This window comes from Zootoca vivipara, chromosome W, assembly GCF_963506605.1.
Source record: "Zootoca vivipara chromosome W, rZooViv1.1, whole genome shotgun sequence".
Classification (NCBI taxonomy): Eukaryota; Metazoa; Chordata; class Lepidosauria; order Squamata; family Lacertidae; genus Zootoca; species Zootoca vivipara.
The window spans coordinates 6,477,648-6,505,581 of record NC_083293.1 but is presented as its reverse complement, the minus strand read 5'-3'; positions in this window follow the sequence as shown (position 1 = coordinate 6,505,581).

The following is a 27,934-nucleotide window of genomic DNA, read 5'->3' as shown; positions in this document are numbered from 1 at the left end:
AAAAAAGGGGGGGGACCACAATAAGAAGAATTATTAAAAGAAAGTCAAATTAATTTCTATGCTAAGCAGAACCAAGGAAACAAATCTTACTTTCTACATTTGTGTAAAGTTACTTAAACAATCATAATTGTTGAGTTATTGAATAACTAGAACAACCGGTACGGTACATTCACTGGATAGGAGGGGGTTAATATTTACATGGAAGAGTTATAGATTGTCCTTTCCATTCATCCTTCTGTTTCTCCTTCCTCTTTTTCTTCTTCCTCTGGTACTTCCTCTCCTCCTTCATCTTCTTCGCTGCTATGTTCTTCCTCCCTTTCTTCATCAGTCTTAGTTTGGTGTTGGTCTTTAATTAATTTCATTTTGTCTCCTCCTAGTTCCTGGGAGTAAGTCCTGAAGAATCTGTCAGCCGCTTCTTGTGTATCAAACCTCCTCCATCTTCCCTTAAATGCGAAGGCGATACCTTCAGGGTAAAAGGTAAAGGTAAAGGGACCCCTGACCATTAGGTCCAGTCGTGACCGACTCTGGGGTTGCGCACTCATCTCGCATTATTGGCCGAGGGAGCCGGCGTATAGCTTCCAGGTCATGTGGCCAGCATGACAAAGCCGCTTCTGGCAAACCAGAGCAGCACATGGAAACGCCGTTTACCTTCCCGCTGTAGCGGTTCCTATTTATCTACTTGCATTTTGACGTGCTTTCGAACTGCTAGGTTGGCAGGAGCTGGGACCAAGCAACGGGAGCTCACCCCGTCACAGGGATTCGAACCGCCGACCTTCTGATCAGCAAGCCCTAGGCTCAGTGGTTTAACCACAGCGCCACCTGGGTCCCCTTCAGGGTACTCCCATTTAAAAAAGACCTTTTTTGCTCTTAAAGCTTTTGCTAAGAACTGATACTTTTTCCTTTTATGTATCAGCCTGGGGGGGATTTCTTTCATTATGATTATTTCAGTCCCATCCATCACACATTTTTTCTTTCCCTTGGTTTTTAAAATTTTGTTTCTAAGCCACATTGTGGTAAATGTTGCTAGGCAGTCTCCAGGCCAATTGTTTGCTTTTGCCTTTTTGGAATTAATCCTGAAGGCTTCTTCCAGTCGGGTCTCAATGTCTAATTCCTCTAGATCTAGCCATTTCGCCAGCGCCGCTATGAATCTTTTTTCAATGTCTTCATTGGGTATCTCAGGAACATTCTGGAACCTTAAAATCTTTTCCCTCATTTTCATTTGAAGCATAGCAAGAGCATCCTGTGTAGCTTCCCAGGCTTCCTTTTGGTCTTCCAAGTCTTTTTTCATTTTATCTAAGTCTTTTTTCCCTTCACGTCTTTCTTTGGAGAGGTTTTTCAGAGAGTTTTCCATTGTTTGGTTTTTTTCCTGCACCTCTTGTATGCTCTCTATTGCTTTATTCGATGCTTCCTCTACTTTGGTAATATGTTCTTTAATTTCTTGTTTATCTTTCTCATTTGAGTCCACTTTTCCTACTTTATCTTCCAGGTTTGTCAATCTTTCATTCATGTCCTTTTTCATTTCTGTGAGATCTTGTTTAATCTCTCCAATGTCACTTTTTAGACTTAAAATTAGGTCTCTGAGATGCATGTCATGCTCTGCTATTGCTGTTGCTGAAGACACTCTTCTTTGGGAGTTACTGGCTGAATTCAATTTCTTCCCTTTGTCCATGTTTTTTTTTTTTTAAATTACCCGCACTGCCTCTTTTTATCCACTGGGTGTCACTCTTAAATCAGTTTCTCTGGGAGGGTGTTTATTATACTTGCAATCTCCACTTTGTGTCGCTGTCTTACTAAGGGAGCAGTCCGTTGTTCAGTTATTCTTTCTAAAGTACTGCACACGTCACTTCTTGTTACTATGTTGCCTTGTCTGCTTAGTCATAGTCTTTAGCATGTCGTCGCCATTTTATTTCAAACACTTAGTTTGGGGGGGGGGAAGAGAGATTAAATTCAGCTTTTAAAACGACCGGTGCGGGGCTTAGCGTAGCCCACTTTATTTCGTGCTTTCCTCTCAGGTCGTCTTCACTCCTAAAATTTACAGTTCCCGGCCACAATACTGTCCTGCGTTGTATGAATAATATACAGGATCAAAGCTCAAACAGGTCCTATTTAAAAAGTTCTTGTTTCCCCTGCTTACAGATACTTTGTTTCTCCCCGGTCAGCGTCTCCTGTATGCACGATGTTTCGTTCTTTTGAGTCTTTCCCGCTCCCCGCTTTTCCTTTATACTTTTAAGGCAGTTCGAATTTGCTGGGGGGGATGATCTTCGTGCCAATCTCCTTCTGGTAACTTTTATCTTATCTTATTTACGCTCGGGGTAACCGTAGGGGTTGAATATTAAAAGGAGTTCTTTACCGTCGTGCACGCAGCTGGTTTCTCGGCTTGTGCTGGAAGCGTCTTGCCTCGTCTTAGTGCCCAGGTCTCTCCCCCTCCTTCTGCCGATTGCGAAGGTCTCCGGGAGAGCCTTTGGGGAACCGCCGACGTATCGGGTAGGAATCGCCTTCCCAGCTTTATATGGGGGGGTCGTTTAGCCGCGCGAACCCCCCTTTTCTCCAGCTAATATACCGGGAGTTACGGAGCTCCCGTTTTTGCCAGCTAGCGCTCCGCGGTCCGAACCGGATCGTTTTCTTGTTTTCTTAATATGTGGAACAGTGCTGCTTACCTGAATCATTAACAGCCCATAAGAGGAGGATGATCAATAAAAAGAAGTGAGCTGGCTGTGTTAATTATGGCTGAGTTAATTCTGTGCATCTCCTGGCTGTGTTTATTTAGTACTTCTGCCTGCCTCATTGCCTGCTTGTCTTGCTGCTTATGGTTGCTAGGGCATCCTGATAGCAACCATTTTGTTGGTGCCACATGTGCACCATGTGGGAAGTTTTACCTGTTGAACTCTTTCTAGCGGCCTACGGGGGTTTAAAATAAATAAACTGTTTTCCAGTCTGGATTTGAAGTTGATAGATAAATAGTTGATACTGTTAAATAATTTACATAGATAAAAAACTTGGGCATCAATTATCCCATAATTTGGCCCGGTAGTGTTCTTTTTTTCTGAATTTGGTCACCCCCCCCCTTTAGACCTGAGCTTGGCTCATGTTAATCAGAGCAAAAAAACATTAGTGCACTGATGAGCAGAGGTGAATTATCTTTGATTTGTTAGTAGAATAAGGTAATTCATCTGAGTTGGTTAGCAATTTGAATTTATATCAGTGGTAGAGGCTTGCTATTTCAGTTCATTTGTGGACAGGGTTTGGTGCCTGATTTGAAGTAAAGTAATAATTATATAACAAATAGGGTGGCAATTTATTTGATGGTTGCAGGAAATATTGGTGCTTGATTAGCCTAATCAATGTTCATAAATGTACCAAGCAAACAGTACAGGAAGACAGGCCTGGAAACCATTTTGACTCCCAAACTGACCAAATGTTTCTCTATGGGGAGGGAGGAAATGGGGGGATGGCAATATATTTTCCTCAAAAAGCATTTTATTTAAAAAAATTCCAATTTAAATCAAAAAAATCCAATTTTTGGGATTTTTAAAAAAATATTTGATTTTTATCCACCCTGCTCGGCACGCAATTATATATAATAAAATTTTGGTTTCATTTTGCCTTTTCCGTGCTGAAATGTCACAACCTGGACGACCATGGCCTGCCCCCCCCCCCCCAGATTTGATCCTGGCTACGCCCATGGATCATGCCAGTTTTCCTTGATGCAACTGATGCTTTGGTACAAGGACCTACTTTAGTGGAAACACTAGGAAAGAGCAACCACATTGTCATACATATGAGGAAGTGAAATTAAAAACAGCATAGAAACAAGCAGAATTATGGGAGGTATCCACATCAAAGGATCTTGCTAACCTCAAAAGAATTCCTGTTCACCATTCAGCCAATTGTTCTGATAATAATTTTCCATAAGAAGGAAGGAGGTTCATGAACAAATTTGTTAGAAAGCCAGCATCTCTGCTTCAAAGTTCAATGTGTGCTCTGATGTGCTTGCATAAATTCCATAGAAGCAGGCTTTGTCATTGATTTTGATGTCAGAAATGGTTCTGCTATACAATAGGAAGGGACATGGATCAGGGGCGTACCCAGAATCAAAACTAGGGGGGGGGGCAACTGATTATTTGCCATCGCCCTACCTAATTACTGGCCTTTGTGGGTGGTTATAAGTGTTGGAGTGTGTGCTTTTGTAGGTTGTAAGCCACCTTGAATTCATTTGGGGAGTGAAAGACAAGATGCATGTTTTGGTAAGAATTACCTTTTGGTAAGAATTGTCTTTGAATTTATATGGACAGATTTTTGCCAATAAAAGATTGCCTAATGTCAGATGATGACAAGGAAATTGGGGGGATTTATTTGAAAATATGGTCCTCAAAAATCTGCTATTTGAATGTAAAACATAGATCCTCCCCCCACTCCAAAACACATACTTAGGTTGTTAACATTCTTTAAAGCTGGTTGGCACCTACTAGGATTTACCGTAGTTAATACAATGGCCTGATGCATAACAGAATGCTCCATCTCTGACATGAATCAAGGAGAGGACAGCATTTCTACAATAAGTAACCAAGCCATCGTTGTTCAGGTTGTGACATTTCAGCACGGAAAGAAGCTCAACAACTTTTATGTGAACCCCCCAAAACAGGGCTTTCCTTCTTTAAAAAAGCCTCAGCAACTTTGACCTGGACCCCAAAGGGGGGTAGATCGCTGCCAGTTTTTAACTCTGTGAGTAGATCGCAGTCTCTTGGAAGTTGGCCTCCCCTGAGCTATAGGGTGTATAAGCATGCATAGTGTAAACAGGTATGCTCAGTTAATCTTGAAACGAGTCCCTTTGCATCAGTTGATTCTTGCAGTAGTCAGTCTGCGAGTAACTTAACTTTAAATCAAAGCAAAAATCTAGGTGAGTTGCCAAAGTTAGCACTGGGTTTCTGCCAGTGTGGTACTCACCAGATGTTACGGACTATAATTCACATCACCCCTGACCATTGCCGTGGCAGTTGTGTTTCATTACTTGAGTCTCATGGGTTGAGCCCAGCAGAGATTTGGATTTGACAAGGCCTAAGGCAAGTGATGGGGGAGGAATGGTTTCTGTATATGCTAAACCCCTACTAAGCAGGGAAGAGGGATGATCTGCATTGCATTTGCATCCAACAGAGAGCTAGGAAACAGTGTAGTATGGGAGGCTCTTACTAGCAGAAGGGAGACATAGCTATGCATGCCTTCCACATGGTACAGATCAACACTAATGTGCTTGAATGAGCAGAATCATTGAAATCGCTCTTTGGAATATTAAAGGTAAAAATAGATTCCTACACTGTTCAGCAGTAATAAACCCTCTTCCAGCCTGCCGTTCTTTCTACCTGCTAAACGAAATGCCAACAAAGCCAGGTGAGGGGCGGGCTAGGTTGCAAGGCGGCGCGTTATTGGCTGGCTGACGCTGACGCCCCTCCCTCCTAACTGGCCCGCCCCTCGCCTCCATGCTCCAGCCAGCCCTGGAAAAGTTTAGCACGCGTGCCATCGCTGAACCGGCCAGCAGCAAGCAAGGACTTGGCTTGCTGACTTTTGCTCATTCCCTCCGGACTTGGCTTGCTGACTTTTGCTCATTCCCGCGGCAGGAGATTTGTGTTGAGCCTTCCGGGAGTGAGGGCAGCCGGAAAAAGCGAGAGAGAGAGAGAGAGAGAGAGAGAGAGGTAATGTGTGTGTGCCTGAGCTGGGCTGGGCTGGGCGGGGGGGGGGGTGCTGCGTGTGGTTTTTGGCACACTGAGGGGACGGGGAGGGCCTGGGTTGGGAGCAGGAGGGAATTGGAAGAAGGTAAAAGGCGGATCTACACGGATCCTCATGGATCCTCCACTTTTTTAATACTAACTCCAACAAATCCAGTGTCATATCACATCTGGAAGCGGGTCAGGGTAAAACGCGGATCCAGATGATTTTAAACGGATCCTCATGAATTCATATGATTTTTTCATTCAAATAAAAAAACAACAGCATGATATTGTAGAGTATGTCTTAGTCTGTAGGCAGCACCAAAAAAATCACGCATCCACTGTTTCGTGCGGCCACAATGACACAAAAACGTGGTTAAAAACCACGGATCCTCATGGATCCTCATGATTTCTGCATTGGGCCACCGCAAACTCACTGTCAAATCACATATCATGCCCAGGCGTACAGCCTGCACCACAAAAATCAAGGATCCACAGCTTCCTGGCGACACCGTGGCCCAAAAACGTGGTTTTGAAGAAAGGATCCTCGCGAATCTTCACCTATTTGCATGGGGGGCCCCCAAATTCACCCTCAAATCACATATGGGTAAATCCATGGTAACTCACGTTACATTTGACTTATGATTGCGACAATTAAGTAATATCTAAACATAGTAATTGAGAAGCAATCTTGAATAAAATAATTATGTATATAATACATACCTGGTTATTATAAAATCTTATTACCTTTTTTATATTAATTTCAAAATATGAAAAATAAAAATTATTTTTGTGTGGTAACTCACGTTACATGAATTGGACAGCTTAATTTTATGCACCCACTGTTTTTTCTTTTTCCTCCTCCATGATGAATTTAGAAAAAAACTTTTTAGGTAAGAGTATTACAGAAACCTTGCCTTTCATAGCATAGTGGTCTGGCATTTCTAATTTCAACGGTTATTAATTGAATAACTTTTCTCATGGTAACTCACGTTACATAACATGGTAACTCATGTTACTTTTCAAATCATAATTTTGGGCATTGGAATTCTATGAAGGTAAATAATTATTTTCTTGTCATTTAGGAAATTTTGACAAATATTTATTTAAACATGAATATTAGAGACAGTTTAGAATTAACTTGAATTAACCATAGTAGGTGGGGAAATTACGCCAATGACTTCACAGGTCTGCTTAGTTACTCATCACTATTTGTAGAAAGTATGGAGCAAATAGGTTTGTGTTTAATGATTTGGCCTGGTGTCATCTCCACTACTTTCACTTTGGAGACTTTAGTTGCTGTGGTGACAAACTGAGTGGCATTGGAAACTATTTGCTTTCTTGCTCTCACTGCATTCCAAACTTGACGCTTAATGGTCCCTCCTATGCCATCAACTGGGCCTTTGCCATGCGATGTAGCAAAGTAGTTCCACCTTATTCTTGTGGTGCTTTTTTTCAAGAGCAGCAATTGCAGCCACAACATATTTGTTCTTAAATTGTGAGCTCGGTCCATCAGACCATACATTAATTATGTCAACTTCTTTGGGAATCTGCTGCAAAATGAAATCTATGTAACACACCACTGTCTCCTTTGAATGATCTAGGTTGTCAGAAGCAAGAACCAATGGGTGGTGCTTCCCACTATACCACATTGAGCAAGTAAACAAGCTTACTTGGTTTTGTTTCCAGTGGGCACTTTGAATTTCATCCTGTGCCACACAGCTGTAATTTTCCGAAAAGTCAACCTGTATAAGTGCAGTCTTCTGATCAAAGTCTTTTCGTCCTACTGCTTCTCTCTGTTTTTGGTAGGCTGTGGCTTGTTCCCTTTTTATATAACAGTGCTGCATAAAGGTTTAACCCTTCAGTAGGTCGGTTGAAAAAGAAAAATATACCAAAACAATTCAAAACCGTCACAGTGAGCACTGTAACGTGAGTTACCATAATTGCGGTAACTCACATTACACATTTTGATAGTGTTTGTAGGGCACAAAGTGTAACATAAAATTAAAATGTTTACATGATTACATTGCATCTACTGCCTAGAAGGAAAATGCAGAAAAGTTTAATTCTGAAGCTCCAATTCAGAAAGATATTCTAAAAATAACTTGCTTTGGTAACTCACTTTACAGCTTAATCATCAATAATTAACATCAATCAATACCAATTAAGAATGTAATTGGAGCAATATAGACCATTTGCAATTGAAAGATGACATTTTAAGCTTTCAATAGACATATTACAATCATTGTTTTCATGGTTTGAATAGATTTTATCTTACCTTTAATGTATGTTTAAATTCAGAAACAAAATCATTTGCAACATGTGCTACATTCAGGTGGCAGCCATTTTGGAATGAAGCATTCTGGGAACAATTTGTTTTGTTGCCAAAACACTTTGATATGTGTACACAAACATAACATGTAAAAAAATTATTAAAAAAACTTTTTACACAAAAAATTTTTTCCCACATTTTCATGGACTGACCCATATCATGCCCATGGGTACAGCCTGCACCACAAAAATCAAGGATCCACAGCTTCCTGGCGACACCATGGCCCAAAAGCGTGGTTTTGAAGCACGGATCCTCGCGAATCTTCACCTATTTGCATGGGGGCCCCCCAAATTCACCCTCAAATCACATATCATGCCCAGGAGTACAGCCTGCACCACAAAAATCAAGGATCCACAGCTTCCTGGCGACACCGTGGCCCAAAAGCGTGGTTTTGAAGCACGGATCCTCACGGATGCTGAAGAATCTTCACCTTTTTGCATGCCCCCCCCCAAATTCACCCTCAAATCATATATCATGCCCAGGGGTAGAGCCTGCACCACAAAAATCAAGGATACACAGCTTCCTGGCGACACCGTGGCCCAAAAACGTGGTTTTGAAGCACGGATCCTCGCGAATCTTCACCTATTTGCATGGGGGGCCCCCAAACTCACCCTCAAATCACATATCATGCCCAGGGGTACAGCCTGCACCACAAAAATCAAGGATCCACAGCTTCCTGGCGACACCGTGGCCCAAAAGCGTGGTTTTGAAGCACGGATCCTCACGAATCTTCACCTATTTGCATGGGGGCCCCCAAATTCACCCTCAAATCACATATCATGCCCAGGGGTACAGCCTGCCCCACAAAAATCAAGGACCCACAGCTTCCTGGCGACACCATGGCCCAAAAACGTGGTTTTGAAGCACGGATCCTCGCGAATCTTCACCTATTTGCATGGGCCCCCCCCAAATTCACCCTCAAATCACATATCATTCCCAGGGGTACAGCCTGCACCACAAAAATCAAGGATCCACAGCTTCCTGGCGACACCATGGCCCAAAAACGTGGTTTTGAAGCACGGATCCTCACGGATCCTCAAGAATCTTCACCTTTTTGCATGCCCCCCCCCCAAATTCACCCTCAAATCACATATCATGCCCAGGGGTACAGCCTGCACCACAAAAATCAAGGATCCACAGCTTCCTGGCGACACCATGGCCCAAAAACGTGGTTTTGAAGCACGGATCCTCGCGAATCTTCACCTATTTGCATGGGCCCCCCCCAAATTCACCCTCAAATCACATATCATGGCCAGGGGTACAGCCTGCCCCACAAAAACCAAGGATAAACAGCTTCCTGGCGACACCATGGCCCAAAAACGTGGTTTTGAAGCACGGATCCTCACGGATCCTCAACTTTTTGCACGGCCCCCCAAAAAACTCACCCTCAAATCACATATCATGCCCAGGGGTACAGCCTGCCCCACAAAAATCAAGGACCCACAGCTTCCTGGCGACACCATGGCCCAAAAACGTGGTTTTGAAGCACGGATCCTCACGGATCCTCAAGAATCTTCACCTTTTTGCATGCCCCCCCCCCAAATTCACCCTCAAATCACATATCATGCCCAGGGGTACAGCCTGCACCACAAAAATCAAGGATCCACAGCTTCCTGGCGACACCATGGCCCAAAAACGTGGTTTTGAAGCACGGATCCTCGCGAATCTTCACCTATTTGCATGGGGGGCCCCCAAATTCACCCTCAAATCACATACCATGCCCAGGGGTACAGCCTGCACCACAAAAATCAAGGATCCACAGCTTCCTGGCAACATCGTGGCCCAAAAATCGTGGTTTTGAAGCACGGATCCTCACGGATCGTCACCTTTTTGCATGCCCCCCCCAAACTCACCCTCAAATCACATATCTTGCCCAGGGGTACAGCCTGCACCACAAAAATCAAGGACCCACAGCTTCCTGGCGACACCGTGGCCCAAAAGCGTGGTTTTGAAGCACGGATCCTCACGGATCCTCACCTTTTTGCACGGCCCCCCCAAAAAACTCACCCTCAAATCACATATCATGCCCAGGGGTACAGCCTGCACCACAAAAATCAAGGATCCACACCTTCCTGGCGACACCGTGGCCCAAAAGCGTGGTTTTGAAGCACGGATCCTCACGAATCTTCACCTATTTACATGGCCCCCCCCAAAGTCACCCTCAAATCACATATCATGCCCAGGGGTACATCCTGCACCACAAAAATCCAGGTTCCACAGCTTCCTGGTGACACCGTGGCCCAAAAACGTGGTTTTGAAGCACGGATCCTCACGGATCTTCACCTTTTTGCATGGAGCCGCCACTAACTCACACATCATGCCCAGGGCACAGCCTGCAACACAAAAATCAAGGATCCACAGCTTCCTGGTGATACCAGGGTGCAAAAACATGAACGGCAGAAGATGAAAATATTGACAGATCAAGTATGGATGTTGGTGATCTGACACTAAGTAAAAGCGAACCGAAAGAAGTGCCATGGTCAGATCACTACCTGGTGCAACTGGACTTCTCCACGACTCTTCCCCTCTCCAGGGAGGTGGGACCAATTCGGACTTGGGGGTTATGTTTCTGCGGTTTTTAGAAACAGAGGCTGGGCATTTGTGACGGAGCGTACTGGGCGAGTATTTTTGGTACGTCTGCAACGCAGCTAAGAATTTGTTCGTAGGCAGATAGATTTCTTTGCTATCTTTCTTTCTCACAAAGCTGTGTTATCGATAATTAGCCAATTACGGGCTATTAATCTCAACAGCCGATTCCCTGGTGGCCCGCTGGAATGTCGAGTTGACCAGGGCTGTTGACTGTTTGGCTCCGAAGCGCCCTCTACAATAGCATGGTTCTCCATGGATCTGAGGGCAATGAAACAATCGTTGAGACGGCTAGAGCGCCGGTGGCGGATAACTCATTCTGAAGCTGACCAGACACTGGTTAGAGCTCAATGTCAAGCCTACCAAGTGGTGGTAGCGACGGCGAAGAAGACTTTATTCACCGCCTCTATTGCATCTGCGGAAAACAGCAGCAGGAGACTTTTTCGGGTGGTTCGCAGTTTAGTGAAACCACCTGCTCCATTGGGGCCCAGTACGGGCCCCATGATCCCCTGCAATGATTTTGCAAAAAATTTTTTGCAGATAAAGTCGCTCAGATTCGGGAAGAGGTAAACTCCACCGTGGGAGCAGGGCCGGGGCGGGGAAGCGATGGAGGTCTGTCTGGTCCAGTTGCGTGGGATCAATTCCAATCTGTTACCTCCAAGGATGTGGACAGGCTGCTTGGACGAGTGAAACCAGCCACCTGTCTCCTTGATCCTTGCCCATCCTGGCTTATAAAAGCTAGCCGGGAAGGGCTGGGCGATGGGCTTCGCGGGTTGGTGAATGCTTCTCTCTGTGATGGGATTCAGGCCTCATCATGGGACTGAAACTGCCTTGGTTGCACTGGTTGATGATCTCCAGCGGGCTAGCGACAAAGGTGAGAGCTGTTTCCTAGTTCTGCTGGATCTCTCAGTGGCTTTTGACACCATCGACCATAACATACTTCTGGACCGTCTAGAAGCACGGGTTGGGAGCTGGGGGCACTGTCATACAGGGTTGGGAGCTGGGGGCACTGTCATACAGTGGTTCCGCTCCTTCCTCCTGGGCTGTGTTCAGAGAGTGGTGGTGGGGGGTGAGTGTTTGGACGCCTGGGCTCTCACTTGTGGGGTGCCTCAGGGCTCTGTCCTCTCCCCCATGCTTTTTAACATCTACATGCAGCCGCTGGGAGAGATCATCAGGGGGTTTGGGCTGGGTGTTCATCAGTATGCGGATGATACCCAGCTCTACCTCTCTTTCAAATCAGAACCAGTGAAGGCGGTGAAGGTCCTGTGTGAGTGTTTGGAGGCGGTTGGAGGATGGATGGCGGCTAACAGATTGAGGTTGAATCCTGACAAGACAGAAGTACTGTTTGTGGGGGACAGGAGGCGGGCAGGTGTGGAGGACTCCCTGGTCCTGAATGGGGTAACTGTGCCCCTGAAGGACCAGGTGCGCAGCCTGGGAGTCATTTTGGACTCACAGCTGTCCATGGAGGCACAGGTCAATTCTGTGTCCAGGGCAGCTGTCTATCAGCTCCATCTGGTATGCAGGCTGAAACCCTATCTGCCTGCAGACTGTCTCGCCAGAGTGGTACATGCTCTAGTTATCTCCCGCTTGGACTACTGCAATGCGCTCTACGTGGGGCTACCTATGAAGGTGACCCGGAAACTACAACTAATCCAGAATGCGGCAGCTAGACTGGTGAGTGGAAGCGGCCGCTGAGACCACATAACACCGGTCTTGATAGATCTACATTGGCTCCCAGTACGTTCCCGAGCACAATTCAAAGTGTTGGTGCTGACCTTTTAAGCCCTAAATTGCCTCGGTCCAGTATACCTGAAGGAGTGTCTCCACCCCCATGGTTCTGCCCAGACTTTGAGGTCCAGTACCGAGGGCCTTCTGGCAGTTCCCTCGTTACGAGAAGCCAAGTTGCAGGGAACCAGGCAGAGGGCCTTCTCGGTGGTGGCGCCCACCCTGTGGAACGCCCTCCCATCAGATGTCAAAGAGAAAAACAGCTACCAGAAGACATCTGCAGGCAGCCCTGTTTAGGGAGGCTTTTAATGTTTAATTGATTGTTTTATTTAATTTTTCTGTTGGAAGCCGCCCAGAGTGGCTGGGGAAACCCAGCCAGATGGGCGGGGTATAAATAATAAATTATTAATTATTATTATTATTATTATTAAATACAGTGGTACCTCACAAGACGAATGCCTCGCGCAACAAAAAACCCGCAAGACGAAAGCGTTTTGCTTTGCACAAGGGACTCGCAAGACAACGAGGTTTTCTATGACCGCCGCTTCATCTTGCGAAGCGCAGCCATAGAAAGCCGAAGCGGCGGCGCGCGGCAACAGGGGAACCAGCTGTAGCATAGAAAGAAGGCAAAGGAAGATCAGCTGTCAGCGCGGGAAGCTGATCTTCCTTTGCCTTCCTTACGCGTTACAGCTGGTTCTCCTTTGTGTTCTGCTGGTCTCTGCCAGTTGCCACAAGCGGTGAGCGGCAACCGGCGGAGACCAGCGTAACGTAAAGGGCAACCAGCTGTAGCTCGGCAAGAAGGCTGACAGCTGATCTTCTTTGCCTTTTTTTTTTTGCCGTGCTACAGCTGTCAAATCACTTATAATGCCCAGGGGCACAGCCAATGTAGGTCTTTCAAGACCGGTGGTACGTGGTCTCAGTGGCCACTCCCAGTCACCAGTTTAGCCAGGGCCGTCTTAAGCATATCCAGCGCTGTAGTGCAAAGATCCCTCCAGCCCCCCAACCCCTCTGTTTCCCAGAGTTGTCGACCCAGCAAGGTCAGGTGGTACCCGGTGCGGATTTTTTTTGTCACACCCCCCATTGAAATTATTAAAATAAGGAAAAATAAGATACTTACAGTTGCAAGTGTTATTTTCTTTTTCTTTTCTTTTTTTACATTGTGAGCCTGAGCACTTAAAAACCCCTTTTCCTAAAATCAAGATGCATATATTTTTAAGTTCTACTTATTATGAACATGTAAGAAATGGTGCTGAATTTCTAAAGCGACCTCTTTCGGTTTAAGCGCACCTATACATGCCTCTCCCAAAAGCCGTTCCCTTTAAGCTCAGATGTGCAGAGGCTGGTTGTAGCCGTTCAGCACTCTGCCCATGCACAAAGAAACTCTCATTCCTCATTCCTTCGCATGTCCCAGGGTCAAAGCCTGACACTGAAAAAATGGTTCTGGCTGAGTCCTGAAGTCACATTAAATCCCAGTTCAAAGTATTGCCATTTGTCCATAAGAGGTTTTCCTGTTCTGGTCCAGTAAAACGCTTCTGCTGCGCTGCACAGACCAGAAACAGTTCTCTTTGCAGAGCATTAAGCACAGCGGCTGGATTCTTGTTGTGGTAAAATCCTTGCAGCTTTGCAGCAGAAACGACCCACGGAAGCCCAACTTTCGAAGACAGTTTTATTGCAGACAGATAACAGAAACATCTCCAGAGCTTTCAGACATGACTGCTCCACACCCCACAAGCAAACAAAACAAACGCTCTATATATACTGAGCATCTTAACAACAACGACTTAACAACTTAAGTCACATGACCTTGCTAATTTGCCAGCGTCTTAGGTTTAAAGTCCTAACAGTCCAGAGGCGAGCAAGTCCGTTTTGCCTTCCTCTTGATTATCAGCCAATATTTAGTGTATGAATAACTAGTGTATGAATGCCCATTTGGTGATATCCATGTGTAGAGTCGTCTCTTGTGTTGTTGGAAAAGAGTGTTTGTGATGACCAGCCTGTTCTCTTGACAGAACTCTATTAGCCTTTGCCCTGCTTCATTTTGAACTCCAAGGCCAAACTTGCCAGTTGTTCCTTTTATCTCTTGATTCCCTACTTTAGCATTCCAATCCCCTGTAATGAGAAGAACATCCTTCTTTGGTGTCATTTCTAGAAGGTGTTGTAAGTCTTCATAGAATTGGTCGATTTCACTTTCTTCAGCACCGGTAGTTGGTGCATAAACTTGGATTACTGTGATGTTAATAGGTCTGCCTTGGATTCGTATCGAGATCATTCTGTCATTTTTGAGATTGCCTCCCATTACAGCTTTTGCCACTCTTTTGTTGACTATGAGGGCCACTCCATTTCTTCTATGGGATTCTTGCCCACAGTAGTAGATATGATAGTCATCCAAACTGAATTCGCCCATTCCCTTCCATTTTAGTTCACTGATGCTCAGGATGTCAATATTTATTCTTGCCATCTCATTTTTGACCACATCCAGCTTACCATTATCCATGGTTCTTACATTCCAGGTTCCTATGCAATATTTTTCTTTACAGCATCAGACTTTCCTTTCGCTTCCAGGCATATCCGCAACTGAGCGACCTTTCGGCTTTGGCCCAGCAGCTTCATCAGCTCTGAATCTACTTGTACTCTTCCTCAGTAGCATGTTGGACGCCTTCCGACCTGAGGGGCTCCTCTTCCAGCGTCATAACTTTTATATGCCTGTTGTCTTTGTCCATGGAGTTTTCTTGGCAGGGATACTGGAGTGGCTTGCCAGTTCCTTCTCCAGGTGGATCACGTTTAGTCAAAACTCTCCACTATGACCTGTCCATCTTGGGTGGCCCTGCATGGCATAGCTCATAGCTTCTCTGAGTTATTCAAGCCCCTTTGCCACGACAAGGCATTGATCCATGAAGGGACGACTCTACACATGGATATAACCAAATGGGCAGCATCGAAATCAGATTGATTATATTCTCTGCAGCAAAAGATGGAGAAGCTCTATACAGTCAGCGAAAACAAGACCTGGAGCTGACTGTAACTCAGATCATCAGCTTATTATAGCAAAATTCCAGCTTAAACTGAAGAAAGTAGGAAAAACCACTGGGTCAGTAAGATACAATCTAAATCAAATCCCTTATGAATACACAGTGGAAGTGAGGAACAGGTTTAAGGATTTAGATATGGTGGACAGAGTGCCTGAAGAACTATGGATGGAGGCTCGTAACATTATACAGGAGGCAGCAACGAAAACCATCCCAAGGAAAAGGAAATGCAAGAAAGCAAAATGGCTGTCCAACGAGGCCTTACAAATAGCGGAGGAGAGGAGGCAAGCAAAATGCAAGGGAGATAGGGAAAGATACAGGAAACTGAATGCAGATTTCCAAAAAAATAGCAAGGAGAGACAAGAGGGTCTTCTTAAACGAGCAATGCAAAGAAATAGAGGAAAACAATAGAATGGGGAAAACCAGAGATCTGTTCAAGAAAATTGGAGATATGAAAGGAACATTTCATACAAAGATTACCATAATAAAGGACAAAAGTGGTAAGGACCTAACAGAAGCAGAAGACATCAGGAAGAGGTGGCAAGAATACACAGAGGAATTATACCAGAAAGATATGGAGGTCTCGTACACCTCAGGTAGTGTGGTTGCTGACCTTGAGCCAGACACCCTGGAGAGTAAAGTCTAATGGGCCTTATAAAGCACTGCTAATAACAAGGCCAGTGGAAGTGATGATATTCCAGCTGAACTATTTAAAATTTTAAAAGATGATGCTGTTAAGGTGCTACACCCAATATGCCAGCAAGTTTGGAAAACTCAGCAATGGCCAGAGGATTGGAGAAGATCAGTTTACATCCCAATTCCAAAGAAGGGCAGTGCCAAAGAATGCTCCAACTACCGCACAATTGCGCTCATTTCACACGCTAGCAAGGTTATGCTTAAAATTCTACAAGGCAGGCTTAGGCAGTATGTGGACCGAGAACTCCCAGAAGTGCAAGCTGGATTTCGAAGGGGCAGAGAAACCAGAGACCAAATAGCAAACATGTGCTGGATTATGGAGAAAGCTAGAGAGTTCCAGAAAAACGTCTACTTCCGCTTTATTGACTATGCAAAAGCCGTTGTTGACTGTGTCGACCACAGCAAACTATGGCAAGTTCTTAAAGAAATGGGAGTGCCTGATCACCTCATCTGTCTCCTGAGAAATCTCTATGTGGGACAAGAAGCTACAGTTAGAACTGGATATGGAACAACTGATTGGTTCAAAATTGGGAAAGGAGTACGACAAGGTTGTATATTGTCTCCCTGCTTATTTAACTTATATGCAGAATTCATCATGCGAAAGGCCAGACTAGATGAATCCCAAGCCGGAATTAAGATTGCCGGAAGAAATATCAACAACCTCAGATATGCAGATGACACAACCTTGATGGCAGAAAGTGAGGAAGAATTAAAGAACCTTTTAATGAGGGTGAAAGAGGAGAGCACAAAATATGGTCTGAAGCTCAACATCAAAAAAACCAAGATCATGGCCACTGGTCCCATCACCTCCTGGCAAATAGAAGGGGAAGAAATGGAGGCAGTGAGAGATTTTACTTTCTTGGGCTCCTTGATCACTGCAGATGGTGACAGCACTCACGATATTAAAAGACGCCTGCTTCTTGGGAGAAAAGCAATGACAAACCTAGACAGCATCTTAAAAAGCAGAGACATCACCTTGCCTACAAAGGTCCTGTGAGGGGGAAAGGGTACAGAGAGCCCCCCCCCATCCTGAGGAGTAGCTCTTCCACCAGCAGTAGCGTCAGCGGGGAGGGGGAAGAGTCCAGTGAGGAAGGAGGAAGGAGGAGACGGGGCTCTAGCAGCATAGGAGAGCCCCTGCTGCACGTGGGACAGGAAGAGAGAGAGGGGGAAGAGGGGGAGAAGGAAAACATGGAAAAGAGACCCTTTCCCCCTCCGGTTCCGGAATTACGCAGAAGGAAACGCGGGAGGAGATTTGGGGTGCCCCGACTCTTATGTTGGAAGAGGACGCGGAGCGCGCCATTCCAGGGTTCTGGGTCAGACTGAGCGGATGTATCCTGTATAGCTCTAGCACTGCAAATAGCCTGCACTTAATAAAAGCATGGAAAAGGCAAAGGACTGGAGAGTCGTTACTCTAGAGTAGTCGCAACCCATCGCCTGTGACAGGTCCGTATAGTTAAAGCTATGATTTTCCCAGTAGTGATGTATGGAAGTGAGAGCTGGACCATTAAGAAGGCTGATCGCTGAAGAATTGATGCTTTTGAATTATGGTGCTGGAGGAGACTCTTGAGAGTCCCATGGACTGCAAGAAGATCAAACCTATCCATTCTTAAGGAAATCAGCCCTGAGTGCTCACTGGAAGGACAGATCGTGAAGCTGAGGCTCCAATACTTTGGCCACCTCATGAGAAGAGAAGAATCCTTGGAAAAGACCTTGCTGTTGGGAAAGATTGAGGGCACAGGGAGAAGGGGACGACAGAGGACGAGATGGCTGGACAGTGTTCTCGAAGCTACGAACATGAGTTTGACCAAACTGCGGGAGGCAGTGCAAGATAGGAGTGCCTGGCGTGCTATGGTCCATGGGGTCACGAAGAGTTGGACACGACTAAACGACTAAACAACAACAAAGGTACCCCTGACAGTTAGGTCCAGTCGTGGACAACTCTGGGGTTGCACTCTCATCTCGCTCTATAGGCTGAGAGAGCCTGTGTTTGTCTGGACAGCTTCCTGGTCATGTGGCTAGCATGACTAACATGGGCGTAGGCAGGGGGCAGGAGGGGGGAGTTGCCCCCCCCTAGAAGCAGGGCCTCTGGCCAACCTGCCCCGCTGCCCGCCCGGTGCCGTCTCCCTTCTCCGTGGCTGGCTGTGGGGCGGGTGGAGGAAAATCCCCACAGCTGCGTAAAGCAGTTGCCTGGCTTTCCCTCCGCCTACCCCACAGCCAGCCAGGGAGAAGGGAGATGTCCCTTCTAGCAAACCGCGCAAAGCGGTTGCCTGGCTTTCCCTCCGCCCGCCCCACAGCCAGCAAGGGAGAAGGGAGCTTTCCTTGCCCCACTGTGGCCCCCCCCTCCCCTTGGCTCTGCCCCTTGGCACTGCCCCTTGCCCCCCTAATATTCATCCTGGCTACGCCCCTGATGACCAAGCCGCTTCTGGCAAACCAGAGCAGCACATGGAAACACCATTTACCTTCCCTGTCTCATAGTCCGTTGGTGATCTGTTTTTTAGGAGTCCAACTTCTCAGCAGCCTGCACTGAATCAGATGCTGGAGCTACTGTTATATTTTCCTTCAGTCTGAGGAACTTTCTTCCCAATCTACTCTTCTGCCTTTTATTTCGCTTCAACTGTGTGAGCTGCAACCGGTGAGGCTTCCCTGGTTCTGGTGGCATGCCAATAGATTTTTTTGGCAGCTATAATATGGTAGCAAGTTCTGGATGATGGGCAAGAGCAGTTCTCTTTGGGGAAAAGGCAGACAACATAATGCTTTTCTTTACTAACCCTTACCACAAATACACCAAGCTGTGGACAAACATCTATTAAATTGTTCATTACCATGAAGGATCATGGTACCATTTGACAAACTGATGGTGCCTTCTCATAGCTTTCATCTTTCTTAGGCCACAGAAGTTATCCATGATTTGTGATGGATCACAAGCTATATGAGGAAAGACTGTATCTTCTGGTTATTTCAGGGCCGGCTCTAGGTAGACTCCCGGTGGTGCGGTGTGCCAGGGCGCCGGGCTGGTAGGTGGGGCGCTGCGCGACGAAGCTGCGCGGAAACCATGCTGCGCCCTGCGAGGGCGGGAGCGCCGGAGCGATCTCCGCTACTCAGTGCCAGGGCGCCCGACCTGCTCGAGACTGCCCTGGGTGATCTTGAGTGTCTGAAAAACTGAGACCGCAAATGAAAGTTTCCAGTGTTACACAGTCCACACAAAGTTTCTCTCCAGTAAAATTTTTGCATTGCATGTAAGGATAACACCATTGCTTCCACCGTCAATTCTTTCCATTGTCAAAGTCTTTTTAGAACTGCATGAAAACTCTCAGAGACATTTGTGGTGATTCCACTTTTTTCATTATATATGTCCAGTCTCTTTAGAATCCAGGCCCCAGCATGCTTTATTATTGTTTGGTGCAGGTCTGCCATAAAGTAGTCTAAGAACGCTTTGCTCCAATTTGTACTGAGTTTATCAAATTTGAATCTGTAGTCTTGCTCAGAATTTGACCTGAGAAGATCAAAAAAGTCAGCAAGGTATAGCTTGGTATCTTCTGAACTGGCCCCATCTTTTTTTCAACCAAAACATGATGTCTCTGCGGATGTGATTCCAGCATACCGCTCTGTGGCTCTTGAGCAAAAGATGCTCCAAAGCATTTTAAATTCCTTTTTCTCTGTCAGACACTATGACAACTTTATCTGAATTGAGCAATGGACACTATTTTGAAAGGTTTCCAAAAATCTCCTGTGATTGTCCTCTCGCCTGCTGTCATGTATCATGAACATTACAGGAATCAGTGGTGATTCAGCGAAAAGCCTCTCCCGCATGCTTTTCAACATCTACATGAAGCTGCTGGGAGAGATCATCAGGGGGTTTGGGCTGGGTGTTCATCATAAAATCATAGAGTTGGAAGAGACCACAAGGGCCATCCAGTCCAGCCTCCTGCCAAGCAGGAAACACCATCAAAGCATTCTTGACACATGCCTGTCAAGCCTCCGCTTAAAGACCTCCAAAGAAGGAGACTCCAACACACTCCTTGGCAGCAAATCCCACTGCCGAAAAGCTCTTACTGTCAGGAAGTTCTTCCTAATGTTTAGGTGGAATCTTCTTTCTTGTAGTTTGAATCCATTGCTCCGTGTCCGCTTCTCTAGAGCAGCAGAAAACAACCGTTCTCCCTCCTCTATATGACATCCTTTTATATATTTGGACATGGCTATCAAATCACCCCTTCACCTTCTCTTCTCCAGGCTAAACATACCCAGCTCCCTAAGCCGTTCCTCATAAGGCATCGTTTCCAGGCCTTTGACCATTTTGGTTGCCCTCCTCTGGACACGTTCCAGCTTGTCAGTCTCCTTCTTGAACTGTGGTGCCCAGAACTGGACACAGTACCCCAGGTGAGGTCTGACCAGAGCATGAGTATGCGGATGATACCCAGCTCTACCTCTCTTTCAAATCAGAACCAGTGAAGGCGGTGAAGGTCCTGTGTGAGTGCTTGGAGGGGGTTGGAGGATGGATGGTGGCTAACAGATTGAGGTTGAATCCTGACAAGACAGAAGTGCTGTGCTGGGGGGACAGGAGGCGGGCAGGTGTGGAGGACTCCCTGGTCCTGAATGGGGCAACTGTGCCCCTGAAGGGCCAGGGGCGCAGTCTGGGAATCATTTTGGACCCACAGCTGTCCATGGAGGCTCAGGTTAATTCTGTGTCCAGGGCAGCTGTCTACCAGCTCCATCTGGTACGCAGGCTGAGACCCTACCTGCCTGTAGACTGCCTCACCAGAGTGGTGCATGCTCTAGTTATCTCTCGCTTGGAATACTGCAATGCGCTCTATGTGGGGCTACCCTTGAAGGTGACCCGGAAACTACAACTAATCCAGAATGTGGCAGCTAGACTCAGGGGCGTCTTTCCCCTTGGGCTGAGTGGCACCCTGGGCCATGTTGCCTGCCCAGCAGGGGCGCATTGAGGAGGCACACGGAACCCCCCGTTTGTCCGCTTCCCCCGCTTCGCTCCTTTCCCGGTGGCGGTGGCGGAGCCGCCTCCGTTAAGGGGCTGTGCCCCCACCTGCTCAGCCCAGCCCAGCCGCCCGACGCTGCGCGCTCCTTGGGGTGCAGATTGCCGTGCCTCCGACAAAGCCACCTCGAAGGCGGGGAGGGGCACCTGGAACCATAGTTTTTGGTCTGTTTTTTTAAAATCCTGGTACATCGCTCATGCAAAGAAAAGATCCTGCACTGCGTGTCTCAGGCCTGATCGATCAACTTTGGCAGACGCAGTAAGGCTGTTGTTTAAAGAGAAAGTACCATAAACAGAGAAGCAACTCCACACGAGGCAGGCTTTGGAAGGTGAAATAGCAAAAGGTTTATTTGGTAATGCTCTGTCGGAATGCCACTTGATTCGCAAGGACACGTCAATTGCAGCATTTTCATTTTAAACCGTTCTCTCAAAGTGAGGCTCCACTTTTCCAAATGCCCCTGCGAGGCAGGGACAACCACCCACCCACCCACCCACCAGCCTGGGAAAACCAAGACTATGGACCACAGCATGTTCTGGTCAGGGCCCGCCTGTCAGAGCCAGTGTCATATGCCATTGGTTTGCCTGGGTGTCGAGGACATACCCATCCATCCGCAGCCCTTGTATGCAAGAAAATGAATCATGTGATATAGAAAAATATGGGGGAGAAATATCCACTGTGCAAAGCACAACCTGCCCGCATCCTTCACTTCCCTAACTTTGCCTATGGGGGCCGCCATTTTCAAGGGTTGCCCAACTGGGCCGTTGAGCAGAGATGAGTCGGAAGGCACGGTGGTCTCTGTTTCGAAACATAGAATTGTAGAATTGGAGGGGACCATTAGAGTCATCTAATCCAACCCGGAATCTTGCCCGACATGAGGCTCGAACCCATGACCCTGAGATTAAGGGTCTCATGCTCTACCAACTGAGCTATCCAGCAACAGAGGCTGTAATTTTGGAGCTGGCAGTCCTTCAGTCTTGATTACCTATGCCAGTTTTCCCCAACTTGGTGCCCTCCAGACTCCAGCTCCCATCTTCCCAAAGTTCAGGGATGGTGGGAGTTGCAATCCCAAACATCTGGAAGGCAACGAGGTTGAGGAAAGCTGTACTTGAAGGGAGGCCAGCACTGTTTGTGTGAATCTGGTCATTATAATGAAGACAACGCCCTCAGCAGCAAGGCACCCACCAAACCAAAATAACAACATTTATTTATTGTGACATTGGCGCTCGGCTGTCAAGGAACCATTTTGTTAGCACCAATGTGGTGAACCTTTAGCCCGCCAGACATTGATGAACCACAACTACCATCAGCCCCAGCAAGCAGAGCCAGTGACCAGGGATGACGCGATGATGGGAGTTGTAGTGCAGTAACATGAGGAGGTTCCCCATACCTGAGTTCAGGGATGTTCTTGGTGGATTTCATCATTTTATTAAGGGGTGTCCTTGTGGGGTTTTCTCTTGCTTGCTGTTCTTTGATCCCTTGACTACCTTGTCAGTCCTTGAGAGTGTTCTTGCCCTTTTAAGAGTTCTATGGAAGGAAGTTTTCTTTTTCTGGGATACGTGAGACTTTTCCCAGAAGAGTGCTATACTCATGGAAGAAGTTACAGTGGTACCTCGGTTTATGAACACAATTGGTTCCGGAAGTCTGTTCATAAACTGAAGCGTTCATAAACTGAAGCGAACTTTCCCATTGAAAGTAATGGAAAGTGGATTAATCCGTCCCAGACGGTCCGCGGAGTAACCATTCATAAACTGAAGTGAACTTTCCCATTGAAAGTAATGGAAAGTGGATTAATCTGTTCCATACGGGTCCGCGGAGTACTCAACCTGAAGCGTACTTAACCCGAAGCATGTGTGTAATTGGTTCTGGAAGTCTGTTCATAAACTGAAGCGTTCATAAACTGAAGCGAACTTTCCCATCGAAAGTAATGGAAAGTTAAACAATCCGTTCCAGATGGGTCTGCGGCATTCGTAAACTGAAAATTCATAAACCGAGGTTCCACTGTACACCTAATGGCCTGGCTTCTTCCATGTCCATCGTCAAGGAACAGCAGCTCTCTCAAGCTCTGGCCCTATGGATGGGACTTATACCTACCCCCCATCTCTGTTCAGCTTTCCTTCAACTGACACCAACTCCTGACAAATCATTGAAAATCCACATGCAGGTTAGTCCTTTGGTAACTCGATTCATACACTAAATATTGGCTGATAATCAAGAGGAAGGCAAAACGGACGTGCTCGCCTATGGACAAATGGCATGGCTTTGAACTGGGATTTAATGTGACTTCAGGACTCAGCCAGAACCATTTTTTCAGTGTCAGGGTTTGACCCTGGGACATGTGAAGGAATGAGGAATGAGAGTTTCTTTGTGCATGGGCAGAGTGCTGAACGGCTACAACCAGCCTCTGCACATCTGAGCTTAAAGGGAATGGCTTTTGGGAGAGGCATGTATAGGTGCGCTTAAACCGAAAGAGGTCGCTTTAGAAATTCAGCACCATTTCTTACATGTTCATAATAAGTAGAACTTAAAAATATATGCATCTTGATTTTAGGAAAAGGGGTTTTTAAGTGCTCAGGCTCACAATGTAAAAAAAGAAAAGGAAAAGAAAATAACACTTGCAACTGTAAGTATCTTATTTTTCCTTATTTTAATAATTTCAATGGGGGGTGTGACAAAAAAAATCCGCACCGGGTACCACCTGACCTTGCTGGGTCGACAACTCTGGGAAACAGAGGGGTTGGGGGGCTGGAGGGATCTTTGCACTACAGCGCTGGATATGCTTAAGACGGCCCTGGCTAAACTGGTGACTGGGAGTGGCCACTGAGACCACGTACCACCGGTCTTGAAAGACCTACATTGGCTGTGCCCCTGGGCATTATAAGTGATTTGACAGCTGTAGCGCGGCTAAAAAGGCAAAGAAGATCAGCTGTCAGCCTTCTTGCCGAGCTACAGCTGGTTCCCCTTTGCGTTACGCTGGTCTCCGCCGGTTGCCGCTCACCGCTTGTGGCAACTGGCAGAGACCAGCAGAACACAAAGGAGAACCAGCTGTAACGTGGCAGGAAGGCAAAGGAAGATCAGCTTCCCGCGCTGACAGGTGATCTTCCTTTGCCTTCTTACCACGCTACAGCTGGTTCCCCTTTTTTGCCACTCGCTGCTGCTTCGGCTTTCTATGGCTGCGCTTCGCAAGATGAAGCGGCTTTCATAGAAAACCTCGTCGTCTTGCGAGTCCCCAGCCACTCTAGGCGGCTTCCAACAGAAAAATGAAATAAAACAATCAATTAAACATTAAAAGCCTCCCTAAACAGGGCCTCCTTCAGATGTCTTCTGGTTGCTGTTTTTCTCTTTGACATCTGATGGGAGGGCGTTCCACAGGGTGGGCGCCACCACCGAGAAGGCCCTCTGCCTGGTTCCCTGCAACTTGGCTTCTTGCAACGAGGGAACCGCCAGAAGGCCCTCAGCGCTGGACCTCAGTGTCTGGGCAGAACGATGGGGGTGGAGACACTCCTTCAGGTATACTGGACTGAGGCCATTTAGGGCTTTAAAGGTCAGCACCAACATTTTGAATTGTGCTCGGAAACGTACTGGGAGCCAATGTAGATCTTTCAAGACCGGTGTTATGTGGTCTCAGCGGCCGCTTCCATTCACCAGTCTAGTTGCCACATTCTGGATTAGTTGTAGTTTCCGGGTCACCTTCAAAGGTAGCCCCACGTAGAGCACATTGCAGTAGTCCAAGCGAGAGATAACTAGAGCATGTACCACTCTGGCAAGACAGTCTGCAGGCAGGTAGGGATTCAGCTGATAGACAGCTGCCCTGGACACAGAATTGACCTGCGCCTCCATGGACAGCTGTGAGTCCAAAATGACTCCCAGGCTGCACACCTGGTCCTTCACAGTTGCCCCATTCAGGACCAGGGAGTCCTCCACACCTGCCCGCCTCCTGTCCCCCCAACACAGTACTTCTGTCTTGTCAGGATTCAACCTCAATCTGTTAGCCACCATCCATCCTCCAACCGCCTCCAAGCACTCACACAGGACCTTCACCGCCTTCACTGGTTCTGATTTGAAAGAGAGGTAGAGCAGGGTATCATCCGCATACTGATGAACACCCAGCCCCAACGCCCTGATGATCTCTCCCAGCGGCTGCATGTAGATGTTAAAAAGCTTGGGGGAGAGGACAGAGCCCTGAGGGACCCCACAAGTGAGAGCCCAGGGGTCCGAACACTCATCCCCCACCACCACTCTCTGAACATGGCCCAGGAGGAAGGAGCGGAACCACTGTATGACAGTGCCCCCAGCTCCCAACCCCTCTAGACAGTCCAGAAGGATGTTATGGTTGATGGTGTCAAAAGCCGCTGAGAGATCCAGCAGAACTAGGAAACAGCTCTCACCTTTGTCCCTAGCCCGCCGGAGATCATCAACCAGTGCGACCAAGGCAGTTTCAGTCCCATGATGAGGCCTGAATCCCGACTGGAAGGGATCCAAATGGTCCGCTTCTTCCAGGTGTGCCTGGAATTGTTCAGCAACCACTCGCTCAATCACCTTGCCCAAGAATGGAAGATTTGAGACTGGGCGATAGTTGGCCATATTGGCCGCATCTAAAGATGGTTTTTTAAGAAGCGGTTTAATAACCGCCTCTTTCAGCGGGTCTGGGAAGGCTCCCTCACAGAGAAGCATTCACCAACCCGCAAAGCCCATCGCCCAGCCCTTCCCGGCTAGCTTTTATAAGCCAGGATGGGCAAGGATCAAGGAAACAGGTGGTCGATTTCACTCGTCCAAGCAGCCTGTCCACATCCTCGGAGGTAACAGAATGGAATTGATCCCACGCAACTGGACTAGACAGGACTCTAGCACTCTCCCGCCCCGGCCCTGCTCCCACGGTGGAGTTTACCTCTTCCCGAATCTGAGCGACTTTATCTGCAAAAAAACCGCCACTTGGTAGGCTCGATATTGAGCTCTAACCTGTGTCCGGTCAGCTTCAGAATGAGTTATCCGCCACCGGCGCTCTAACCGTCTCAACGATTGTTTCACTGCCCTCAGATGCATGGAGAACCACGGGGCTGTCCGGGCTCCATGCAATTGGAGAGGGTGCTTCGGAGCCAAACACTCAATAGCCCTGGTTAACTCTACATTCCATCGGGCCACCAGGGAATCGGCTGAAAGGCCATCAACATGGGATAAAACATCCCCTACCGTACCACTCTCTGGAAACCATTTGGATCCATTAAGTGGCGGGGGCGGACCATCCAAATTGGTCCACCTCCATAGAGAGGGGAAGAGTTGTGGAGAAGTCCAGTTGCACCAGGTAGTGATCTGACCATGGCACTTCTTTAGTTTCGCTTTTACTTAGTGTCAGATCACCAACATCCATACCGTGTTTCTCACATTTTAAGACGTGCCTATAAAATAAGCCATGGCACGATTTTCTCAAGGCAATAAAATATAAGGCATCCCCCCAAAATAAGACATGCTGGGGTACCGGTACTATACTGCAGTGTTTCTCAACCTTTTTTGGGCCACGGCACACTTGTTCCGTGAAAAAAATCACGAGGCACACCACCATTAAAAAAGTTTAAAAAATTAACTCTGTGCCGCCCATGAGGACGATTTGGTCTTCATGCCTCCGTGAATTAGCAACAAACTACCTTTTGAATGATGGAGATTGAATATTTTAAAAGTAGCTACTTGAAGTCCGCTCGATTTTCCAAAAAAGAGACACACGTGCGGCACTATTAGCTGGGGGCTGCCATCTTGGCTAAAGGATTCTGGGATGATCCTGTCACGTGAGGCATGGGGAAAATGGAAATAATGAAAGCTGATTGGTCTGTGGAAACTAGAAGGGGCGAAGAAATAGGACGCCCAGGGAGGTGGAGTTTGCAGCTGCAAAATCGCCCTTCTCGTCGCCGCATGTCGCGGCACACCAGCCAGCGTCTCGCGGCACACTAGTTGAGAAACGCTGCTATACTGTGCTGGGAGCAGGTCCAGATGGCACTTCCGTAAGGAACAGGAAAAGGAAGATACCAGTCCTTGCCGGAAGCGGATGCGCAACGTGCGCCGTGTGGAGCTCAGATGCAGCGGGAGCCGGCAGAAGCTGCAGCACGCCCCGCGCCGAGCCCCGACCCAGCAGGGCCCTACGTGACCCGCAGTGTGCACCGCGCCAAATCCCGACCCAGCGGGACCCGGCAAGAGCAGCAGCACACGCTTTGCCGAGCCCCGACTGAGCGGGAGCCGGCAAAGCGCGTGCTGCTGTCTTTGCCGGCTCCTGCTGGGTTGGGGCGCGGCGCTGCGCGCGCTGCTGCCCTTGCCAGGTCCCGCTGGGTCAGGAGCCGACGGAGCGGAAGCTAGCAAAGGCAGCAGCGAGCGCTTTGCCGAGCCCCGACGGAGCGGGAGCCTGCAAAGGCAGCAGTGTGTGCTTTGCCGAGCTCCAACCCGGCGGCGGGACCTGGCAAAAGCCGCAGCATGCACCACTTGGAGCCCCGACCCAGCGGGACCCAGCAGCGTGCCCTGCTGAAGCGCCAACAAAGCGACCAGCAGTGCAGTTGCAGCAGCAGCAGCAGCAGCCAGTTCCGGGCGCCAAGCCACAGCAGGAAGAGGAGGTAATTTTTTAAAAATAAGACACCCCCAAAAATAAGCCATAGGCTTATTTTCTTAAGTAAAATGAATTTAAGACAGTGTCTTAAAATGTGAGAAACACAGTACTTAATCTGTCAATATTTTCATCTTCTGCCGTTCGTGTTTTTTAACCCTGGTGTCGCCAGAAAGCTGTGGATCCTTGATTTTTGTGGTGCAGGCTGTGCGCCTGGCTATGGTGTGTGATTTGAGGGTGAGTTCAGGGAGGCCCTATGCAAAAAGGTGAAGATCCGTGAGGATCCGTGCTTCAAA